Here is a 16,351-nt window from a genome sequence, read left to right as displayed (position 1 = left end):
ACAGGGTAAATAATGCCAATGGCATCCCACCCAAGCGTTGGATTCTTTCTGAAACGCAGTCCGTATAGGAAAACACAAGCCTGGTAGTCTGGCTCTGGTAATGACGGGGTGCACGCGGACCGGCTCCAGGACAGACGTTGGGAGGTGTGTCTTGGTCTTCAAGCCACTAGAACCAGTAATATGGTGTGTCGCAGGGATACAGAACTGACCGGCGGGGGCCCTCATTCGCTGTGAAGTGTGTGTTTTTCTACCTGCATGTGTGTCAAAGCTTCCTCTCTGTATAACACTCGTAGAGTGAAGCTGAGATGCTCTAAACATGGACAGCTTGCCAGCCACAGTGGGGGTTTTTTCTCACTAGGCTTCTTGCATCATGCATGTTCTTTATTAAATGGAGCATTAAACATTTATGCTCCTTCTATATGGTTATCCATTATGTTTTTGTGGTTTGTAACAAACCCAGTGTTTTTAAAGAGGCCTGCTGAAGTTAAGGCCACAGAGACTCATATGAGTGTTACACCCGTTTGGTTTTCCATTGTTTTGTGTTAGCATAAAGCTTCTAGACATGTTCAGAACTGATGAAAGTCATCTGAATCCACAAGCTACTGGGTGTTCCCTGCAATAAATCAGTCACAACCATTCCTGCCTTCTTGAGAACGTTTTGGCCAGTGGCCTTGTGGGTGTTAATACATAATACGGCATCACTGGGGCCTCTTGTTAAAGTGAAATGGCATGAGAGGAACAGGGCACTCTGTGGTCGCAGCGCCTGCTGGACTGAGGCTAAACGCAGTGTTTTTTATGGGAATTTGACTGTCTGCTCTCATTAGAGCTACTGCTGGGCCTGAGGACGCGAGAAAACCGCGGCGTCTCGCTCTACGTGCGCTCGCCGAGACCAAATAGATCTCTGCTCTCGCCAGGTCTCGGCTGGCAGTGTTTGCAGTGTATGCATTTGCTCCTTCTCACCAATGCTGAATTTATCCACACGAAACTGCCACAGAGCTGCTATTGCCACCCTGATCTTTCAGCATAGAAACCACATAGACAGACATTAACAGACCAGACGATGCGTTTCAGTGGAGACCGTCTGTAGGGTCCAACAGGACACTGCATGGCCCTTCTCAAGCATGGGTGCCACATGGTGTTTGAGTCAGGTGTACAGGTCCAGTCCTTCCACTAGCCGGCACTTCTGAGATTTGGAGTGTGGGTTTTTGGCAGTCTTACTTCAAGATCTCTGTGTGCCAGTACTATGTGGTGGACCTTAAACTGTACAACACCATTTAAAGACAGAGCGGTCAGCGGTGGACCGTGGGCAGGGACACACAGCCTGTTCTGGGCCGTAAAGCTCTGTCCTTTCTTTCCCATGGTTTTAATGAGCCTGGCGCCATGAGGCATTTAAAATGACATTGGCTTCATGACTGTACCATCTCCGTTTCTGAGGTTTAAACCCCGGTTTTAGGTATGTTGGTGTGTTTGGCATTTTGTCAGCTGATCTGGATACAGGCCTGTCCCAAAAGAAACAGCCTGCAGAAATGATGAGTAATGATGTAAAGCACTGCAAAGGTTCAGATGTCTTCTGAGAAATCTAATTTTCCAAGACAACAGGGACAGAGGCAATCATCTTTTTTCTGGCAAATGGCATTTTCATACAGAATTTGACTTACCTTGGTGAATACTAAATCCACCAGCACTGTGTGCTAAAATGAAAAAGTCCAGAGCACGTCCACTTGCTCAGGGTCCTCAGAATGACGATCTGAGTCCCAAACGCCACACCTCTGCTTTCTATACCGGAGTTTTTCAGAGAACACATATCATCACATCAGCATCAGCCTGCACTGGTTTCTGTCAGTGACCAGAGCACCCCGAGCAACAGTGAGCCCCATCCATCAACTCCCTGATGGGCCAAACAACGCTGGGCTGCACTGGTCATCATCAGCCACTTTGATCTCTCTGTCATGCTAATGAGCTCATCTCTTAGTCCTAACAGAACAGTCACTTCAGTGCATATAACCACAAACCACAAAAGTGTCTCCAACCAGCCTTCTTCCCTCACCTCAGTTCAGAAGCAGTCGGACGTGACACAGATTTAGTTAAGGGTGCAGCTGTGATCACACAGAGACAAGCCAGCATTGGCACACACTGCGTGTGCTCCCAAAGCTGCGTGCTTGAGCTCTTGGCGCCAGTGGGGTGAGAGTTCCTTTGATTTGTGACCTCTCCCAGGTTAATTATAAAGGAGACGTCCATTAGCTGTAATAATGCTGTTTCTTCTTCTCTTCTGCTTGATGCGATTCTCAGCTATGTCTCAACTATTTCTAGTTCTCTGCCATTTTCCTTGGCCTTACTATTGGTGATGTTTAGTTTTGTAAGTAGCTGTTCAGACAAACAGCACTTTCTGATGCTTGCTGGGGTTACCAGACGGCTGTGTGGTGTCAGGGTGGGTGATTAAGGGTTATTACCTTCCAGGGTCCCTCTTACTTTTACTGGTGATCAGCCTTAACTGACAGGAAGCAGTCTGTTAAAAATCTTTCATCATAACACTAAAGGGAGATGAAATAGTCAGAATTTACAAAGGTCATATTGAATAAAATTTTTAAACTATAAAATACATAATATGATATAAAATATTTTAAATATTTTCAAAGTAAAAGACTGTTGTTACCCTTCTTGACTATTGACGTTAAAATGACGTGAATGAGGGTGGTGAGATTTGGTATACAGACATGCATTGTGTTTTCATGACAAGTCTTAGATACATCACCAAACATTAGCCACAAGCAAAGATATAAATACCAGTTCCCATGGTAGCTGAAACCTGTTAATCAGGTCTTTCTCTTGGTATTTGTATTTCATCCATAGCTTCAGAAGTGCCTAATGGGTGTGTAATTATATGCTTTGTCATTTATTTTGTCAACTAAACCTCATTTCCTGCAATTAGTTCCTCCCGAAAGGTGCCGTCACAATGCCGTCATGTCCCCATCCTGGACAACTCACATCTGTTTCGAGAGATCCTCCAGGGTTCCGTCTCACACACTCCGAACAGGCTGCCGGGGTTCTGTCACACACTCCGAACAGGATGCTGGGGTTCTGTCACACACTCAGACGCTCAATGGCTGGCTGGCGGGGGCAGTGAGGGTATGTCAGCAAGCACAGCTGTGTTTGGTGTTCCATCACTCCGTGCCGCATCCACTAACTGCTGTGTCTGTGTGCACAAAAGCAGTGCCTGCACCAGGAGACCTGACTCAGCCAAGACACTTATCTTGAAGTGATGGGCCACGCTCATGACACACTCAACTGACCAGGAGCCCTGTACAGCAGAATGAATGCCAGGCATTTTGAACATAGATTTGGGAGAAGCTGGTTGAATTTGTGGTTTGAGGCACCAGAAACGTGTGTAAACTGAAGCGTCCTCTTACACTGTGCTCTGTCTGCTTGGGATAAGAGAGGTAACTGGCTGTCTGCTGCCCTGAGAATTGTCGCTGTAATTTGAGAGTGTACTCTGAGAGACAGGCATGTTTGGGAGAGCCTGGGACTGTATGAACACAGGGTTACATAGCCCTGGACTCACACTCTGATAGACGACGTGTCTGCATGCGAGTACTCAGAGGCTCAGCAGCAGAACGGAAGGGGAAGTCCTTCTCAGTGTCACCGTCAGGACATGTCCAGGCCCTGGGAATCCTGTCAGACTTCAGGCTTTGTTCTGTCATCTGCCACTTGTCATAGTCAAGTAGGACTGACTCATCTCCCTGAGTCTCAGCTCTAAGTCTATAGGAGGACCACTAGTTAGTTTGCTGCTTCATGAGTGGTTTATATGGGTGCAAATGTTCATGTTTATGAAACTGAAATAAAGTGATGTAATAATGACATGCTTTAGTTTCCCTTGCATAAATCCAGCATTATTTTTTCCCAAGCGCCTTTCTGCTCTCACTGATCTTATTTCCAATACACTTCACATCTGAAGCGTTTCGCTCCCATCCCTAACAACTTACACTGCAGCGTGAAGTAAGAGAGTGGGGAAAAAAGGAGGGAGCACACCATAGGCGTGACGTTTTCCTGCACGACCGTATGAGCATGATCGGGAAGCGGAACATGGCAGGTGGAATGTTTCCTGTCTGATGGCCTGATACTCTCACGTTGTACTTCCCTTTTATCTTCCTCTGTCTCTGTCTCCCTCCTGAAGAACGAGTGAAAGAAATCATGCACTGGAGTGCCAGCATCTCCGCTAAACAGCTGCTAGCTCAGCTTTTGATGTCACATTCATCATCATCATCATCATCATCCTCATCATCATAGCCAGCCACATCTCGTGGTGCCTCGGGGCCTTCTTTTGCTGTCTCCGACCGTATCCCAGACCATCTTCTCATCATCGTCGTCTTCATCATCGTTGTTGTTACTGTTGTGTAATCAGATGCACTTCCATAGCAGTTCTTGGATGCACCGCAGGCCTTATAATAAGAGACACTCCATGGAGGGCCTGGAGAGTGGAGACGCCACTGATAAGACACTCCAGAGAGCAGCTTGTACATCTGCAGCGTGGAACCTTGTTATTACCCTCCTTACACACACACACACACACACACACACACACACACACACACACACACAGGGAGCAGCCACTGCTCTTACGGGAAAGAATTCCGACTGCACACTGTCACTCTATGAGCTGTTGCACAATCTTTTTTGTTTTGGACATGTCTTTAGCGCCTCTGGGCCTAGACACCATTAATCACCTCTGCGTGTTTGAGATTTTAATGATTACTATCGATTATAAGAAGGATTTCTTTGACCAGCATGACATAACAAAATAGAGAAGTCCATGACAAAACACGGAAACAGTCCTCACCATCCGTTCGAAGGTATCCCAAATATTTACGTGGAATTCCTAGAATGGCACTTGTTTGTACGTTCTCCACGGGGAGATGGGTTTTGAGGGAAGAGAGGGTAAATTACAAGCCAGCAGTCAGAAGTGTACTAGGGCTCAGGGAGCCTGGCTGACCCTGGGCGACATAGAGACAGAGAGGGAGGGAGAGAGAGAGAAAGGGAGAGAGGGAGGGAAAGAGAGAGGGAGAGAGGGAGGGAAAGAGAGAGAGAGAGAGAGAGAGAGAGAGAGAGAGAGTGAGGGTAGGGGAAGGTGTGTGGCGAAGCCCCAGCCGTGATTAATTGCACTGTTTAGGAGTCAGCGCTCCTAATGACAGCCGTGCCCAGGTCCTGGCAGCGGGCCGAATCCACTCTGGTGCCAGCAGGCCTGCCACCAGCATAGTCTGACTCCAGCTTGACTGCCAGCACAGTCACACCACTCACTGGCCCTGGACCACTGACTCCAGTCTATACCAAATCTTGTTTCTGGAGCATGAACAGACATTTGTTGTGTTATTTGGATTTCAATGTGGGTGTCGTGTTTATGAATTACAGTTATGATATACAAAAAATGAATCACTGTGTATCAACAGACTGTGTAGAATTTTTATCTCATCTGATTTTAGTAACTGTATTTTTATCATGCAAAGACTATTGTGGTTCATGAATATTTTTTACCACAATAGTACATGGTAAATACTGGATACGTTTTTAGACAAGCCCTGATATCCTTACTGCGAACATATTATTCTCCTTTGGAATCATGTCTACCTGATGTGCCACTGCAACGCGCGAGCCATGGAGCAGCATACGATCCAGATTTTCCTCAGCATGCACTCTGGACTCGCAGTCTAGTCTGGGAAAATCTCTACTCATCTCTACTCATACTCATCTCTACTCATCTCTACTCATGCTTTACTCATCTCTACTCATGCTTTACTCATTTCTACTCATGCTCTACTCATCTCTACTCATGCTCTACTCATCTCTACTCATCTCTACTTTTTGACGCTGTGACGAGATCTGACGAACGTCTGCTCTGTATTAGCAGTTTGAGTCATAAGCAATCACCCAAGTGTAAATATAGAGTGGAACCCGAAAAAGAAGAACAGAGATGCAGGAGGCATTAAAGTGACACGCCTTTAAAACAGTGGACTTTATGTCACCGCTAAATTCCCATGACATTTCATTAATGCCTGGTCCTCACAGCCTAACCGCCCCTTAACCCCCTTAATCTCCCCGTTAGTCTCTGTGCTTGTATCGTTGGTCACGAAAGGCCGAATTAGCTGAAGACCCCGTTGTGGACGTAAGGCAGCAGAGGCGCATAAACGGGGCCTTCTCCCTTAAGCTTCTATCTCATATCAATTAGCATTAATGCTGCTCTCAGTGTGTCAGGAACCTTACTCTAGAAACAGCCATTTTCATCCTGGCACTGTCTTTTAACTATTACAGATTGTCTGGGCTATCAAACATGCTTTCTCTGTTATCTGTCACAGCAACAACAACAGAACATTTCTTTCAGTGACTAAACACAGTCGTCTCTTCAACTGCCATGTGGCATGTAATGGGGTATCCAGGCTGCAGGGTGCTGTGGGGTGATCACCTGTACCACAACTGTCCCATCGTGTTCTGAATGTTGGAACATAAGCCTGATGTGACTAATGTATGCCATTTCCTGCCCGGTTGCTATTTACAGTGCCTGCAAAATGTCTGTCCATTTTCAGTATTTGTGAGGCTTGAGTGTCTTTTTACATGTTTTACTTTTTAATTTAATGGCCATTAAAAGTTTTAAGTTTGTAGCTTTTGGCTAGCAAGTGGAAGGGAGATGAAAGTCTGGGTTGTAGGCGCGTTTTCAGATAATTGTCCTGCTCAAATCCTCCATGACTTTCCCAGCTCCTTCCAGCAAATGGCTCAGCTCAGCCATCAAAGAAAATTACTATTTTATGAATGCAAGAAAAATACAAAAAACAAAGTACAAAGTACTGACTGCAAAAATTGGAAATTTGCATGTCTGTTGTGTGTAGAAAACTACGAATGATTCATAGGTCTTAGTGTAGGGGATTTTGAAATCGTGAACTTAATGAATCCAGCTGTAATGTATCTCACATTACATTGAGCAGTTTTATTGAATTGTTGCTAAAGCACACATTTGTCTTATTGGAGATGTTCCAGTAAATGAGTAGATGACAGTAGGTGAGAGGAGTCAGTATGGCCATATTAACCATAGAAAACAGCCTAACAGAGTCAAAGAGTTATAATAAGATGATATGAAGTTGCTGCAATACCAAGTAGTGACATTTAAATTCACCCATAAACAGACCAATTCAATAAACTGACTGATTACTTATGTTCTCCTTCACTATAGCTGTATCAAAAAGGCTGCCCATCATAGGCCTACATTTTAGTCAGTTGTAATCCATCAAAGATATGACTATGATTTTGACAGATGATATGTGTTTGGCATGCTTTGGCATGCTGGATATCAGCTTCTGGGCAAAATCTTGACAGATGGCAACCCATTCATGCCTCATTAGTGTTTAGAGTTGATCACAGTTTCTGTGTTTTTGTTTGTCCACCCTCTTTTTGAGGATTAACCACAGGTTCTCAATGGGATTGAGATCTGGGAGCCATGGACCCAAAATTTCAATGTTTTGTTCACCGAGCCACTTGGTTATCACTTATGCCTTGTGACATGGCGCTCCGTCATGCTGAAAAAAACATTCTTTATCATCAAATTGCTCCTGGATCGTTGGGAGAAGTTGCTCTTGGAGGAGCAAACCCAAAATTTTGAGCAAACCAAAGGCAAAAGTGATAACCAAGTGGCTAGGTGAACAAGAAGCTGATATCCAGCATGCCAAGGCGAATTGCAGAAGTCTTAAAAAGAAGGGTCGACACTGTAAATATTAATTCTTTGCTTAAACTGGATGTATTTGTCAATAAAACATTTTTAAAAACTTATGAAATGCTTATAATTGTACTTCACTATAGCATATAAACATCTGAGGCAGTAAACTTTGTGAAAACCAAAATTTGTATCAGTCTCAAAACGATTGGCCAGGACTGTACTTAATAAAGCCATCACTTAGTGTATAAACACTGTTGATGCGTCATTTTTTGTGTGTTGTGGGCTTTTTACAGATCAAAGCCTGTCTAAAAAGGCTCACTTATAGTGACTGAGTAAAATGGCTTTGTTCCACTGTTTTTCAACGTTCTGAAGAAAAGCTCCTTGTCCATGGACGTCCTCCAGGGGACAAAGAAACCACAGGAGCATTCCTTGTTGGCACACAGGCTTGGAGCCCAGGCGAGTACTGTGTCTCCCACAGCCCGTAACAGCCCAGCCCTGCCGTTGTACACATGCCTCCGTGCCTGAACTTGGCTGGAAGCAGGCAAAGAAGTCGGCATTTGGGCTAATCGGTCTCTCCTCACTGCGGTTTTACCAGTCGTATTCTGCCACCCCCAAGCAACACCGTGACGTTCCTGATTGCCCTTAATTGGCCCTTAAACAGCATGAGTGCCCCAGCTTGGTGGCCCATGGGTCAGAGAGCTGATGTAGTGATGATGTGAGCTGTAGGGTTACCATAGCGACTGGAGAGAGTGGGTAATGTGCACTGAGCTACTGATGGAAACTTTAAAGGCTTTTCATAAATTCTGCTAATTACAACCAGTGACATCTGCATGGGGAGCTTAAGAAGCTGGTAAAACTGCCAAAGTTCTGCACTTATTCCTGAATAATGTCAGAGGTCCTGCTATCAGCAGTGACTGTACCAGCACTGCTGTTATGTGCTTTAGCCTAAGTACACTTTTCAAAATGATGTGTTTAACAGTGCATCCTCTTAAAGGGATTGAATTATAATCTAATTAACCAGGGTTTGACTCCCAAATTATGACAAACATAAATTACACATCGTGACTGAGCTCTCATCGCTGAATGACCTGCATATTATTTCTAATAAATTAATGTTTGTTTGGGTAGTGAGAATACAAACATCTCTGGAAGATAAAAGAGAGATTGTTCTTATGACAGACTTCAGCTACACGCCCCAGAGACTTAAATCAACATCTCCCTCATCTGCTCTTGTGAATTCACATCACGGATGTTATATGCAGTGTAATGACGGCACAAAGTTACGCTACTATATGCATAGAACACAGACATGCTACTGAAGGTTAGTACAGGGTTTAAATTACAAATATGACTAGCCGATGCATAACTACAATATATTAAAAATTAAAATATACCAATATGCAAGTGTAGTCTATTTTCTCTAACTCTAACCCAAATCTTGAGAGAATATTGTATATATTGGATATACATCGTATATTCTAGTTTTTCTTGTGAAAAACTAGAATATACGGGGGGTCCATTACTAGAACATTTTTTTTGGGGGGGTCGATTCACCCAAGTAAGTCGATTATGAAGGAATTGCGTCTTGCAGTTGACCGCATGTTCCACAAGATGCTTGTCGAGTCACAAACTGCGTCTGGAATCCACATTGCTCGTCATTGGCCTTCTCTTGTCTCCGCGAAGATCCTCCTTTACAGTCCGCTCTTTGTAAACAAGCTTGTTTGGATGGGAAACACCTGTGCTTGGAGTGGAGATTAGGGTGCCTCGAGAGGAGATTAGGGTGCCTCGAGAGGGCTGTTCCTGGCTGATAAGCAAGGCTCCGCAGCACTCGCGATGGCTCGCCGTCCCCCGTACAGACTCCGACACGTCGTCGTCACGCGCAGCTGCTCGTCTCCTAATATGCAGAAGATGATGTGTAGCAGCGCGCCTCGAGCTACAGACTGCACATACCTGGAATACCCCGAGCGCGTAACGTGCGTTTAGTTCCTCTGCGGAGTAGGGGCGTGCGCCTTCATGAGGCCGTTTGGAGAGTGGGAGCCCCGTTGCACTCCTGCGCAGTACTTGACTGCAGACCTCGTAGGCTGACAAGAGCTTCGGTTCACTTCTGATACGCCTTGATGAGGAGGAGGGAAACAGGCTAGTTAGCTATAGCCTGCTCGCGGCATGGTCGAATAGTTTAACAAGCAGAGTAAAACACCAAAAACAGCGGACCAAGTCAATGAATACTAATACGATTAATACTATTAGAAAACTATTGGCTAACATAAGAGTACGTACGTGTGTGTGTGTGTGTGTGTGTGTGTGTGTGTGTGTGTGTGTGTGTGTGTGTTCTTTATGAGTTAAATTGGATATGGTGTTTATCTGTTAACAGAATTATATATATATATAAAAGAAGAAGATTCCAGATGAGTAACTGCAGTGTACTGTAGTAGACATGCAGAGATATTCAACATTGTAGTGAAGTACACAGAGTTTCAGAGTTTCAGTAAGAGGTCCTTCATCAGCTGTGCAAGCAAAGTGCTTCTCAAGGATATTTTAAGAGGAAAGTTTTTAGTTTAGTTTATGGGGCTCTGAAGTTCCAAGAGTGTAGATTAGTTCATTTTCTTTGAGTTTCCTAATTTCACTGCTGCAACACCTGGCACTGCAAACAGATATGTCAAACCAATCATCAAGTCTTCTCTCGGTTTCTCCAATGTAAAGCTCATTACATCTCCTACAAGTAATACAGTAGACAAACTCCCACAGTGATGCATGAAGAAGAATGATGATAACTGATCCTTTAGTGCCAGTTATTTTAGTGACTGCGTTATTAAATGTACATGTATCACATCTAGAGTTGTTGCAGGCTACAGTACCACAGTTATTATATGAATGGTCATTTATCTCACTCTTGATGAGCACGTCTATGATGTTTTCGTCTCATCTGTAGAGATTAGTGGAGTATCCTTAAAAAGTGATAAAAGGTGATCCTGAAGAATTTAAATGTTAGTCACTGTTTTATTTGTAGGATGATAAGTGAGAACTTGCTGATTCTTGTTGTCTTAACTGTAGATGTATAGGCCAGTTTGTCTATTGTCTGAACAGGTAAAACTTATCATCTGTGACATTCTTAGCAAGCCCACAGTTGTGAAAATATTCACACATTTCCATACTTTTCCGAAGCAACATTTCATTCTCACAGCAAATGTGCTTAAGTCTTGTAGCTATAAGGGAGAGTGTACAGGCCTTAAAATGTGGAGAGCTGTACTGTAAATAAAAATGTTTGTTCTTAGGTTTATTATAGATGGTGGTATATACACCAGGATTTTTAGACTTAACTGAAACATCTACAAAGTTCTCCTCATGCCAGGATGTGTGATATTCCATATGTATCCCACAGATGGTGGAACATGGAGTTGGAAGTTGGAAGAAAGAAATAGTTTACCTCCTCACATGTGCATGTAACAGTACCAAAAAAACTCCGTATTTGTGCATAGTATTTGTAGTCAAAGGTTAACACAAGTTCTGACAGTCTTAAGAGAACATCTGTAGTAGGGTCTGTCTCAGGGAGTTGGTTGGTAATTGTTTGTGTTCTTTCAGCTGTTCTGAAACAAGTCTGTCTTTATCATACGTAATAAAGGACTGAACGTTTGGTTGAAATGGGTGTCAGGGATGTGTCTTGCCAATACAGCATGTTTGATAGTGGACTGAACAGTAGAGTGTAACTAGTAGTGTAACTAGTACTAGTAGTGTTTTCCTTTAATTATTGTTTTCTTGAATAAAGCAAACTGGAAACCTCATGCACTTCAATCCAAATTTGATTTTGACTACATACTCACACACACACACACACACACACACACACACACACACATACACACACACACACACACACACACACACACACACACACACACACACACAATTCATTCTTCCATAAGGTGCAATTAATTCTTCCATTTATGAAAGGCACAATTAAATTTTGGGTTAATGCCTATTTCAAATAAAATGTATGGTTTGACTGCTTTCTATTAAAGTATCTAATGTGATTTTAACCATGGCAAACCACCATGCCACCCAAAAAACTGCTATAAACAAGTTTAAAGGCTGTATATTGGCAAAGTGACCTGTAAGGGTGGCATATGTGTAATTGCTTGCATCCATAATGACTGTCATTTGCTTTCACCAGAAATAGAAATTTCTGCATCTCAGTAATGAAAACTATCACTCAGCAGAAAGGGTTCTTGCGGTCTGTCTGTCATATTTGTCAATTTGGTGTAATTGAATTTGCCATTAAAATGAATTGCTGAGTTGGTTGTTCATGTAATAACGTCCTTAAAGCTGTAGCTCTGTTGTTACCTCCATGGGTTCTCACTGTATGTTTTTCTACATATTTCATTTTTAGTCATTAAATACTTAACTGGTGAGTTTGTAGATTTGCAACTGCAACCCAGTGTAATGCAGGTCAGATCAAATGTCACATCCTGTTGACTACACTAATCTATGAGCAAAAGAACACAGCTGAAATGATGCCATTCTTTTTTTTTTTATCAAAGTTTCCAACTGGGATGAGACAGAACTGGAAATGAAAGTTCCTTTAATATAACACATAATTAATGAGAGGAAATGAAAGAGTACTTTTAAAATATAACACATTATGACTAAGGAGACATATTAATTAATAAGGTAGTAACTAACTAATGAAAATATAAATGCAGAAACACAACACAGATTTAAGTTGAATTTAACTGGAACTGGGTTTCCAAACTGAAAACATGAAACGCAATCTTAAAAGGAAAGAAACAATAACACCAAAAAGAATCAATAACACCAGTTACCTGAATAAACGTATTGTTTTACCATCAGCTCTTTTCACTTGTAGATCAAACACAAAACAGAAAAATGAACACTTTTCCACATCAGTCTCTTCTCTCTGTATCTCCTGTGTGTCACATTTTAGACACGTGAAATAAAACATGTTTAATGAACAAACACTCAGTCTGATAAGGTATGATAGTAAGAGCAAAAGAATGTCTGGCACCAGAAACAAATGTGACCGATGACATAGTTGTTAGAGAGACCAGCTGTTATTTCAAAGGACTTGGGGATCAAAACAATTGAATGGATCTCACTTTATTGGCCGTTGACGGCATGTGCTACTAAGCATCTAACTGATGTTGACATGACCAAAACTACTCCAGCACATAGTATGGAAATACATAAATCTATACATTACATCAGATTCCTCAAAAGTGTGTATTCACTGTGTGTATTAGTCAATATAAATGAATTAAAGTAACATTTTATAAGCAATCAAAGAGCATTGTTATTTCATTGCCTTTGATTTTAGAGCACCCAGTGGTTTTTATGTTCTCATCTATTCCTCTGTGTAAGCATGTGACTTTCTTATGGCTGTGGAGCAGCAGGTTCGTTGATATGGTCTCTGGGCTGATGTGGACCTTTAAAGCTTCTGCCTGTCAGTCTCCACGTTTGTTTTGACCCTCTCGTTGTCTTCAGAGGAAGCCACTAAACTGTGCTCAGGTAACCTTGAATGGTGTAGCCTGGAGTCTGTCTCTCTCTCTCTCTCTCTCTCTCTCTCTCTCTCTCTCTCTCTCTCTCTCTCTCTCACCTTCTCTCTATCTCCTTCTCTCTTTTGTCTCAGCTGAGTTCAGTTCAGTAGCTTCATTGGCATGACCATATGAAATTACAATATTGCCAATGCAGTATTATAACACGAACATGACACAACATTACAACTTTTGCGATTATGGAAATTAAGAGTTAGAGAAGCTGTGATTGGTCTGAAATACTAATAAAGGGAGGAAGTGAAAAGAAAGGAAAATAAATCAATAAATCAAGGATGGATAATAAATAGATAACTTTTATAGTTTGTTTGTGTCTCTCTCTCTCTCTCTCCACACATGAGTGAGCAGCTTAAACATGAGCAGAGGGTTCAGACTCTCTGGGGGGGGCTCTGGGGGGCTCTTTGAAGTGCTGTAACGTACACCCACCACTCCCTCTTCCTCATTAGCTTATTTATGGTATTTGTTTCAAGAGCAGTTAAAAACACCCTCTCCTCCCCTCTCCTCTCCTCTCCTCTCCTCTCCTCTCCTCCCCTCTCCTCTCCTCTCCTCCCCTCTCCTCTCCTCTCCTCTCCTCTCCTCTCCTCTCCTCCCCTCTCCTCTCCTCTCCTCTCCTCTCCTCCCCTCTCCTCTCCTCTCCTCTCCTCTCCTCTACTGCTGAGCCACTCTACGCATATTTAGAATGACTGAAACCTTGGAAATAAGCCAGAGGGAGAATCAAAGCACCTCGCATGAGACAGAGAGCAGATTTGTTGGGCAAAAGAGCGACGAGGTCGCTGAATAACCCATGCCAACATGGTGACCCTTTCACAACTGTCTGAGGGGCTTGTTTGTCGTTACCAACAGGCACCGATGTGCTAAATGTTGTTTGTTTTTAGATAGCGGCAAGCCTTGTGAAAGCAAGGCTTCTCTTTTTGAAGTGGCTCGCCCGAGGCTGGCCACTAGCCTTGTGTTCAACTGGAGATAAACCCCAAGGATTTGAGGGCATCTGTCCTGAGCCCTCCCCCCACCCCCTGTCAACCCCTCCCAAATGACACATATTCTTTGCCCCTAAACACTTGTGCAAATGAGCAAACACACTGATAATAATGTATGGGTAATGGCTAGAATCAGGGCTGCTATTGTCTTCTGCCCAGTGCCTCACACCCGTCCACGGTGACCTGTGGGTCCACTGGTCCAGCACATTTACACCTGACTAAGATCAAAGGGTCCTGGGTCTTTTCTGGGGATGCAATTACTTAGGCAAATGAGGTTCTGCGCAAACGCTTCTTTGTGACGGCTAAGTCGGGCTTTTGTGGAGAACAAATGGGGGTGTTATGGGTCTTGGAGAAGGAAGAGCCACTATCAAAGCCAAGCGACCAGGGCATTATTAAGGCCCTGCAGAGTGTACTAGACACAAAGGAAACAATTGGGTAGGATAAAATGCTTTGGGCTTCTCTCACAGGGAGAAAACGAATGTGACATAATTGCTTTTTAGAACAGGCATGGGTGGATGGAGTAGTCTGGTGGAATGAAATTGTCCCTTTTCACAGGGAAATGAGAGTGGGGCCTGGTGGATGGTCTGAGGCTGTGTGCAGAGTCAGGGTGTTATCTGCTTTCAACTCTCCCTGACCCACAGAGCTCAAAGGAGAGAGAGAGAGAGAGAGAGAGAGAGAGAGAGAGAGAGAGAGAGAGAGAGAGAGAGAGAGCATACAGAATGCAGCTTCTCATTTTGACAAAGGTCAAGTCCAATTTCAGGAAAAATCAAGCACATTACATTGTGGATCAGCAGTTGGCAGATAAAGATCAATAACAGCATGTAATTAGAATTTTTTAAAATTTCTGTATTCAGTAGACTATGTATGGAGAACCTCTCCTCGCCTATGAAAACACTGTAATCATTTTATTGAGTGTATCTGCATGTATGCATGTATACGTGTGTGTGTGGGGGGGGGGGGCAGAGAGAGGTAGAGAGGAAGTACTCTGACAGATCGGAAACCCAGATGATTAAACACAGCGCCATGGTGACGAAAGAAGGACTGCCGGTGGTCGTCACATGACATGACCCCACATTCCCGCAGAGCCGCAGCAATGTTTTCCTTGGACCTGACACACCGCCGTCCACCACTGGAAACATCAGCGTGAAAGAAAGCATGGCCTGCTAGCATGATGCAGATCAATGCTTATTAAATGGCAATATTTGAATAGATATCATTTATATATATATATATTCCAAACTGTAGTAAAAACTGTAGTAAAGTTCACAAAGTTTCTAGAGAAACAGGACATTTTGAACAGAGATCCTGCAAAGAGCTTCTGAATTAGTAGTAGGAGGAGCCAGTTTATATATGAAATAATAGATGTTTAAATCATAATGTTCATTCCATGGGGTCTGAAGTTCCAAGAGTGTAGCGCTTTGAGGTTCCTTGTTTCATTACTGCCATAGCAACACCTGGCAGTGTATCTAGATATGTCATTGGGTATACATGAATCCATTAGTATTAAATGCCCTGCCACTGGAAACAACAAAGGTCCTTGAAGGTCTGAAGGTGTTCAACACGCTGATCTGTACGACTTCTGTTGGTTTCTCCAGTATTAACCTTGTTACATTTCTTACAACTAATACAGTAGACAAACTCCCACAGTGATGTATCAGGAGGAATGGGGGATGATAACTGATCCCTTTGTGCCAGTTATTTTAGTGGCTGTGTTAATAAATGTACATGTAAGTGAATTTTAGACATTTTTTCTCAACAGTGCTGTTCAAATATTTTGCAAGCAATATTAACCTGCTTCAGTAATACTCAGTGAAGAACAGTTATGTATAGAATGAATCTGATATGTAGCAATACTATGACTGTGTGCTGTTATATTATATATAGCCTATAAACCAGGTGTTGTCTGCTGTACGCATGTGTCCTGTGTGTACATAATCTGCCAAATGCCCACGCAAGGACACTCCAACAGTAAACTGCTGGCAGTCGCATCATTAATAAAAAATATTGTATTTGTAGAAAAGCCTGTGGATGTGTCTGTTTTTTCTCTGGACCCAAGGAACATGGAAACAATTGAGTTTCATGGAGCTAAAACATGAGGTTAGTGGTCAGTTTGGAAGCTA

The sequence above is a fragment of the Electrophorus electricus genome, chromosome 15 (genome assembly GCF_041902795.1).
Source record: "Electrophorus electricus isolate QZ-2024a chromosome 15, ASM4190279v1, whole genome shotgun sequence".
In the NCBI taxonomy this organism is placed as follows: Eukaryota; Metazoa; Chordata; class Actinopteri; order Gymnotiformes; family Gymnotidae; genus Electrophorus; species Electrophorus electricus.
This window is presented reverse-complemented; position numbering follows the sequence as displayed.